The sequence below is a fragment of the Mus caroli genome, chromosome 2 (genome assembly GCF_900094665.2).
Source record: "Mus caroli chromosome 2, CAROLI_EIJ_v1.1, whole genome shotgun sequence".
Taxonomy (NCBI): domain Eukaryota; kingdom Metazoa; phylum Chordata; class Mammalia; order Rodentia; family Muridae; genus Mus; species Mus caroli.
In genome coordinates this window covers 90,411,832-90,421,323 of record NC_034571.1, presented here as the reverse complement: position 1 = coordinate 90,421,323, position 9,492 = coordinate 90,411,832, and the positions used below count along the sequence as shown (strand labels likewise).

At 36.6% G+C, this 9,492-nt stretch overlaps 1 protein-coding gene across 5 annotated transcripts in view; it reads right to left on the bottom strand.

The window, feature by feature from the left end:
- Lrrc4c (leucine rich repeat containing 4C) overlaps positions 1-9,492 on the bottom strand; it is a 1,249,590-nt gene that overhangs the window by 1,029,522 nt on the left and 210,576 nt on the right. Inside the window, exon 1 of one of the 5 annotated variants that reach the window (XM_029473969.1) lies at positions 8,838-8,876. The exons of the other annotated variants lie outside the window; for them this stretch is intronic. The gene's annotated coding sequence lies outside the window, so the exon portion shown is untranslated. Of the gene's footprint in view, positions 1-8,837; positions 8,877-9,492 lie in introns of those variants that run through there. 5 annotated transcript variants of the gene reach the window in all.

Here is a 9,492-nt window from a genome sequence, read left to right as displayed (position 1 = left end):
CAAAGGCAGCCACATTCATTAAAGAAACTTTAGTAAATCTCAAAGCACACATTGCACCTCATACAATAATAGTGGGAGACTTCAACACACCAATTCTCATTATATGTGCAGCTAATCATGATTTTTGATTCTTCTCATTAGTGATACTGAATGAGGTCTGTGACTAGGTTAGCTAAGGAACAAAATGGATCTGTCTATTCTCTCTCTCTCTCTCTCTCTCTCAAAAAAAAAAAAGCATGTTCTGTCAAAACCCCCCATAGGAAGAATAACAATATCAACCCACCAGATCTCCCCAGAGCTCCCAAGGACTAAACTACCATCCTAGGAGTACACATGGAGGGACCCATGGCTCCAGCTGCATATGTAGCAGAGGATGGCATTGTTGGGCATCAATGGGAGAAGAGGCCCTTTGTCCTGTGAAGGCTGGATTCCCCAATGTAGGGGAATGCCAGGGCCATGAACAAGGAGTGAATGGTTTGGTGAGCAGGGTGAGTGAGTAGGGGGAGGGTAGAGGATTTTCGGAGGGGAAACCAGGAAAGCGGATAACATTTGAAATGTAAATAAGAAAATATCCAATAAAAATTCTCTTTTCATAAAAAAACAAACCCTCACCCTCTGTCAGGCTCCTCTGCTTCTATTCACTAGTGTTGGCTATAAACTCTCTTAGTTCTTCTAAGATTCATTTTTGTATATCTCCCATTCTCTATGTAATTTATCTTTTAGCTCATAATTCACTTACTCTTCCTGATAAGCAGGCACCCACAAAACATGCTAAACTGAGGCAATAAAACATCATCCTCATCATAACTTTTGCATAGCCTCTATCTTCTCTAAACTTAAAAGGAAAAGGCCAAGAATAGAACTTGGTAAAGATTCAGGCTTTCAACCTGAAGAGTTAAACAATGGACATAGTTACATAGTTACAGAGTTACATATTGCAGATTCTCTTTCCTCAGTAATATGAATCTCAAACTGTAGCTTAGTACTTTATTAATAGGAAACTGGATATTAACCTGGTCTACATTGTGGGTGGACATACACTGAGTGCCAGATATGATTGACTTCTATCAGATTGCTTTCAAGGCAGTAAAGAGTGCTATATCTTAATATTTTTCTCTGTCCTGTTACCTGCAAGTTGGTGGCTGGAGTTCCAGGCCGAGAGATGATTAAGTAATTTGCTAGTGGAGGTCAAGTTTTGAAGACCTATTATATCAAGTTTGTTACCAACTAACTTATTTAATTTGTTTATTTGAGAGTAGTTCTTGCTATGGAGCCCAAGTTAGGCAGGAACTCAAGGTTTGTCTCAGACTTCAGAGTGCTGACAGGTAACCTCCTAAGCCTGGCTTCTAATGAAGTCTGGACAGTTTTTTGTCACTGCTTAGGAACACTAACTTTGGTCCAGTGCATATTCAATATGCCCTTGTCACAGCAGTATTGTGAAGGAGGCTTTAATGCCTCTGTTTAACAAGTTGAATTATAACACTTCCCCCCACCCCCGCCCCACTCCAGCCTCAGTGGTCACAACTGAGCCTACTTCAGACTCACATTCCAGAGAATTGGGGGAGTAATAAACAAGATCTACAACGAATGCATCCATTCAGAAGCAAAACCAGTCCCAATAGAATTAGATACACTCTATTGTACTCAGGTCATGAGAATAGAATGATAATACTACTTACAAGGGGTAAGCCAGTAATACTGTGTTCTAGGGACCATTTAACTCTCAATGGCATGTTAGTAGCAAAATACCTCTTCATTATAAAGAGAGGAAGGAACAATGGGAGTAAAGTAGGGAGGAATAATAAGAAAAAGAGAGGGTAGGGAGAAAAGAGGTGAAAGAGAAGGAAAAGAAAATAATGGAGAAAAAATATATCTGGGAAATGCAACTTCAAAGTGCCAAACAAATGATGTCCTTAACTACCTGGACATTTGTAAATATAAAGCAGACAGAAAAGGATGACACTATATCAAAGAAAAAGAATGGGGTTTCCTTTTGTTGATTGGAGGAGGAAAGTGGCTTTGTAAAAGTTTTGCAAGTGACAGCTTTTTCAGATAAAGTCAGAGAAAGTGAGAAGAGTAGATTGGAGGCTGCTCCAGGGTTGACATGGCTACTGATGCTGAAATAAGAGAGAAGGTTTCCAATACAGTCACAGAGCCAAAGGGCAGACACAAGGAATAAGGACAGCAATTTTAGCAAGGGCTACACACAGTCGATGAGAAGAGTTCACATGGTTTGAGCACAAGCAATTCTTCCAACCTGGATTTGGCATTTCAGCTTCACATCATAGGTGATTGCCACGCTGCTCTTTCTTTTTCTATCTAGATTATGAAACTCCTATTTGTCACTGTATTGCTTGGCCAACTTTTGTCTGAGGATACATGAACATAGACTTCCCTCCAGGAATGAGGACACATTTACAACAGAGGCATGAAGGCCCCAAATTTCAAGGACAGGGATACTGAGTCCCCAGGCTTCCTCTCCATCGGTGGTGAATTTTGCAATTTTCAACTCACACAGTTAGGCCTGGACATTTACCCATACCCATTCTGCAACTACCTCTGAGGACCCCAGTGGGAATTAATTTAGAAGAATGTACTCCCGAGTTACTTCTGACCTGGCACAAAGCATAGCCTGTGCCCCTACTCATTTAGAGACCCTAGGTATACTATAAACTTTTTCATAACCTATAAAATGCAGCTAAAATGAACACCTATGTTGTTGAGAATATTAGCCAAGACACATGAAGCATTTTAAATAGTGCAGATTCCAGTCCCTATATTTTTGATCATTATGTCCTTGACTCTACCTTACTAATTAAGAGAAACAAACTTAGAGAGCATTCTCAGTTAAGCTATGAAAAGTTGGGAGAGAGTAAACATCCCTTATCTATAATACTTCGGACCTGAGGTGTTCTGTATTTGGAGCCTTCAGATGTTTGTGATGCTTTTCTAAAATATACTAGGTAAACATCTTTCATTTAAATATTTCAAAGCCAATCTAAAATACTTCAGACTCTTTGAAAGATTTGGGGGATTAGAGTAAAAAGCAAAAGACCTTCACTGAGCCATAGAATGGCTCTGTCTAATTATTCCACTATTTTTGGACATCCTTTCATGTCTCCTTCCAGTAGTGATACTGGTCATCAGAAGCCTTTGTCAACATGCTTTTCTGAACATGAAACTCCTTGAAAGTCTGAGCATTTCTCCCATCATTCATAGCATAGGAGTAGTGCTCCTCCTAGTGTTCCCAAAGTACAGGACATAATTAGTTTCTAGGATAATGACTACAGCATTAAAGGGCTTTCTGATTGATGATTGATGGAAAACTGTTTTAAAGGCTTCACAAACACTGAGGAATGTTCCAATTGATTTCTTATCTCTGCAAAGTGGAAACAGTAGAGACCCTTCCTTTATCTTATATGTAATGTACTTCTCCTTTTAAAATTGTTCCTATGCTGACATCAAGGTTTCTGTCCAAATCTGAACAGGGTTTCCAAAGCACCAGAAAGATATTCGCAAAACTATTTTGAGGTGAATTTTAATAAACTTCCTTTCTTTATTCTTGCTTTTCAGTATTTCTTAAGAAGAAATACAAACTCCAACACTCTCTCTTGTCCGATAAAGAAGCATTAAAATTCCAATAAGCAATAACACCTTTTTAGTGCATTTTAGTGCAAAACAGTAGTTCTAAGACTGCTGTGGCTGTTAGTCCTTAAATGGCCGAATTATCTTAATTGTCTCAGAAGTGGTACTAAAGTTTGAAAGAGCGAGAGTTCATGTGTGAGAAGGGAAAGTGCAGTCATTATGCTCAATTTTTTGGGAGGAGAACATTTGTTTGCATTGTAGTCAACATCCATCCACTTTCTAGTAAATCAAAACTCAAAGAGGTACATGTGGTGAAGTTATATAGCAAGTGCTACCCATGGCTGAGCTGTAGTAAATCCAAGTGTGCTGAGCGTAAAGTGGTTGTACAGAATTATGAGCTCATCTGATGCCAACCTAGTCAATTTGAGACTCCAAACTGGCCTATTTGCAGGTGGAAGGATGACACATTTATAGGACATGAAACATATTCTTCTGGTTGGCAGGAGGTTCAGTGGACTCTTGAGGTCCAACTCAATGTCAGAAGATGCCTGAGACATGGGATGTCAGAAGATAGGATATATTCAAGCTGGATGGGTCACAATTAGAAAACAACAACAACAAAAGTACAAAAATAAACAAAAAAAAGAACTGCAAACACAATAACCAGGGAAAGATGCTAGAACTGAGAACAGAACAGTATTTTCTAAATGCTGTTCTTCACATCCCCGTCGAATAGTTGAATTTCATGAACCCATTGAGGCACTCTTGCCTCACTCCCTTACTACTGTCTGTGACATCTTATGGTTTTCCTTACAGAAGTTTCCTGGAAAGAATTGTTTATGTCAGCAGTTGGAAGATCTTTTGGTCTATTCTCTTGGCCCCATACCAAGGAGTATTTTAATCCCTGAGGTGACAAACTACTCTTTAGAAACTTTCATTTATCCCTACTTTGAAATTCCTACAGTTACTACCCAGTAGTTAGTTTGTCACCAAGTCTAGGTGGAATTAGTTCAGTACTATAAGGGCTGTGTTCCTTAGTTAGCATTTAAGATCTTGTACTTATTCTTCTACTACGCTTGTCCCAACCTCTGTATCAAGTTTTACTGGACTTATCGTATTGCCCATGTCTGTATTAAATAGAGCATCTCAACATCTACTTACATATGTCTTCTCTTATTTTGTTCATTGTTTCTGCACTTATTTCCATTTCGGCATACAAATTCAATTTCCATTCATTTGCTGAAAAGTGAATTTCCTACAACTGTCCTACCTTTTTTACATTAGATATCAACCTGTAAAGTTTAATAAGTTAATATTGACCTTCTTCTAATCCAAAATGTATTTGTTTTTGACTGATTAATTGCTAATCCTACTTTAACAGATAAACACTTCTGTTAACTCCTTCTGTCCTTTCCACAACCTTCATCTGATCCATTACCAAACATTATTAATTTTACATTGAAAATATGTTTGGAATCTATTCATGGCTCCCCATTACCAATTCTAACTTCTTCATTCAAATGTTTTCTCATTTTTCTAAGAATGTTGCAAGAGATTTGTGATATTGTCATATATTTCTCTTACAATTTGTGTGACCTAAAGATGTCTGAGTAATTCTTACAATACATAAATAAGATCAACTAGTTCCTATATTAAAAATCAATCTAACTTTCCTAATATATTTAGAGTAAAATGTTAATACCTTATCACTATATAACACCCTGCTACATCATTACTTGCTTTTACTTCTAAAAGTTTCCTGGATTACTTGGGAGATTAGCAGTCTTGTTTTGTTTTGTTTTGTTTTGTTTTGTTTTGTTTTGTTTTTTCAAGACAGGGATTCTCTGTGTAGCCCTGGCTGTCCAGGAACTCACTTTGTAGACCAGGATGGCCTCAAACTCAGAAATCTGCCTGCCTCTGCCTCCCAAGTGCTGGGATTAAAGGCCTGAGCCACCACTGCTCAGCTTAGCAGTCTTATCCTTAAACAACTGTTATATGTTCTTACCTCAGGATTGGTGTGCATTACTCTCCCAGTTATATGAAATGTTTGGTTTTCAAACTCTGTCTGCTTCAGTAGGATTCTTTTTAAATATATCTTCCCAGGGAAAGCTGTCAATCATCCACAAAAAATAGCATCCTCAGCCCTATTAGCAGTTGTCTTTTATACTTCTTTATTTTTTGTCATGACATTTTAATGCTGATCTATATATTTATATTTATTTTCCAATAGTTATGTTCCATAACTTCATATGAACATAATGTGGAATTATTTTGATTTGAAAGAATAATGTCTGACATACTATGCTTTTAAAAAAAAAAAAAAACAACTTCCAGAATTATCCAGATACTTACTCTGAACAATAGTAATTTTAAGAAAATTGTGCTGCCCAATACCTGATTTTAAAAAAATAATGAAGAAAGCATTAAGAGTAAGTTTGGGAGCCTACTGACTTTTAAGCTATGTAAAATCAGCAAGGCAGTCTCAGCCAGAATGGGGTCACAGCAATCTAAAGCTAAAAGTGACCTTTTGACACTACCTCATGTCACTTTGTAAAGGTCGTGTATATATAAAATTAAATTTTCCTTGACATAATAGAAAGTGAGTCCTGCTAAAATCATTAGGAAATATTGATTGAGACAAATTTGATAGTTCAGGGTTTTTGAGATACATGGATAGTCAGCCAAGAACAACTGACTGGTTCCTGTTGAATTGGCAGACTTTTTGTTCCTTTGGTTTTTCCTGTTGTTTTCGATAGTTTGCTTTTTGTTTATTTGTGTGTTTTTAGGATAAATACATCCTATTCTGTGTGAACCTACAAGGTAAATCCTGATTATGTCTGGGTGAGTATTAATATCGCAACAATGTTACTCTGTAACACTTAGCATTAACCCTTCAAATGTATATCTTTGCTATTTGATCCTGACATGATTCAAAATTCAAGCCAATCTGCTTTCAATTTCATGATCATTTATCATTCTTATGCTATTCATTATTACCAGGACAGAAGAAGCTGAAATGCACTAACTTTATTAAGCAAGTCTGATTTTATGAGGCAAGTAATTGTTCTTATAGCAGAGCAAATTCTTTCATGTATAGTAGATTATTTCATGTTTTACCAATCAAAAACACTTATAGAAGATTCTTTGTTCTTGTTTTTACAGACTATTGTTAAAATTTTTCTAATTACTGTTCGTCTATCACATATCAATCAATCTTTATTTTCTTCTTAGTCAGCCAAAAACCACAAACACAGAAACAAAACTATTTAAAGCCCTCAAAATTATTTAATATTTTACAAAAGGATGCTATTAGTTTTTCCCAGAGAGTTGGCATATTACATACTGGCACAGAGAAGGCCACAGGGGAGTCATTTAATTTTATAAAGGAGGAGGCTTCATTTCATGAGATGAAACAAATAAGAACAGAAATAAAATATGTCACAACACAAAATCTCTTCTAAAAACCATTGCCAAGAGCAAACTCCCTTTTGTCCCTCCCAATCTGTATCTATAACCTGCAAAATCCTGAAAATCATCCAAATCTTTCTCATACAAGTTACCATGCCCTGTCTTTGTATGTACACTCCTCTAATATATCTTGGTACAAAGTCTGCCTATTGTCATTGAAATTTGTGTTCTTTTTCCCCTTAGTTATCACTTATTCCTCCTTTTGTAGTATTCCAAGCCATTTAACACTCAGAGACTAATAAAAGTTTTTTTGGAAACAATATCTCTAGTAATATATGGCCAAATGTGCATGATCATATTTTGCAAAGAGCAATTAAGGGTTGTAAAACATCCTGGATTAATTTGGAGCCAACATACCAAAACTGACTGGCAAAACTGAGTATTAATTACCATGCCCTGCCTCCTCCTGCAGCTGAGTTTAATTTTCATGGCCTTCATATTACCAAAATAACAAAAAAATGAATACACCCTTCTGGCCTTTCCAAATGATGACAGAGGCCAGCATTCACACATTGTAATTGTGTGTTATATTGTTTAGCTAATAGTGGTCTCCAGAAGAAAATAAAAAAAAATATACAGAAAGCATTTTACTTATATCATGTGGCACACATATCTGTATAGAAATGCACTGATAAGAAATATATCGACTTGAAAACACAATGTGTTTTAGGGGTTTTCAAAGATGTTGAAGAAATTTTGCTCGAGATAGAGTGAAATGGGAGTTGGAGACATTCTTTGAGACTTGTTATGATGGGAATAGGGTTTGAAATCAAACCTAGTGAAATAAAAGATGGAACAGGGCAAGGTATTTAGGTAAGACAATGACAAAGTACTAGAGAACACGAGGGAAGACAGGAATTGCCAGTAAGGGATATTTGATTGCCAAAGTGTGTGCTCATCAACTTCCACAGACTCTGGGTTGGAATCATGCTATGTTGCTAATAATTGCATTTTTAATGCTGACTTCCATTTCTAGGTTAGAAAACTGTCAAGAGGCTGAGAGAATATACACAATCCCAAGGTCGAATAAACTGAAATAAAACAATTAAATTCCAAGATTATTATAGTAAATTATTTTAAAAGAAAAGAGAGGCAAACTTTGAAAAGTCTTTATATTTTTTTGGTGAAATTTAGGTAATCATTGATACCTCCATGGTTCAGGATTATGGTCATTTTTGACAATCTCATTTTTTGAAAACAATGTAGTTAAAATTAATTAATTTTACATGTTATAAGTATAATAAAATGATATTTCTTTCAAATGTGTAAAGAGGTTTCACCTATATGACTCTATCTCCTTTATTTAATTTATTTTATTAAAAATAAGAATATGTAACACTAGGTAAGAGCCCCCTGCCCAAGCTCTTGCCTGCCAACATCCTTGAAAGCAAACTCAATATCAGTAAACTCCACTCCATTCCATGAGCTCCATTTTCTGTCCACAAATCTGCCTGCTTTTCTGGAGGCCAGCAGGCACTAGAGACACCAAGTAAGAAACTTTGCCCCAAGTACTTGCATGCCACCTCCCCACAAATCACACTCAATAGGAGTAAACCACAGCCCATATTCTGTGCCCCATTTCCTGTTCCACAAACCTGTCTGCTTTGCTGGAGGCCACACAGGCATCAGAGACCCAAGGCCAGGCCAGGCTGCTAATAGGAACTTCAGAGGTAACTATAGCACACAAAACCATACCACACACACACACACACACACACACACACACACACACTACAGGATACAGAAACCCCAATAGAGACACCATACTAGACCTGAATACTTACTGATCACCAGAACACCAGGGTTCTCAGGTCACCGAACTGAGCAGAAAAAGAAACAAGGGAGAAATCATCCAAAAATCATCCCTACAACTAAAAGGAAATCAGAAATAGGCACTTTTGAACCTATAATAATCGCAATACTCAATAATATAATAACACAATACATGGCTGGAGACCATCATAAGAATAGTATCAACACCAGCCCACGCAATATTATACCACCAGGGCCCAGCTATCCTACCAAGCATGCCACGGACATCCTAATACAGATGAAACACAAGAAAATGATCTTAAATCCATTATTATGAAAATGATAGAAGCATTTAAAAAGGAAATGAATAAATTCCTTAAATAAAGACAAAATACAATAAAACTATGCAGAAATGAATAAAATTGTTCAGGACATAAAAATGGAAATAGAAACAAAGAAAACACAAACCGAAGTGATTCTGGAGATAGAAAAGATAGGTAAGCCAAAAAGAACTATGAACATAAGTACAGCCAACAGAATACAAGAGGTGAAAGAAAGAGTTTCAGGTAGAGAAGATACCATAAAAGAAATTGTTATATCATTCAAAGAAAATGTTAAACCTAAAAAGATCCTAACCTAAAACCTCCAGGAATCTGGCAAACTATGAAAGACCAAACCTAAGTTTTT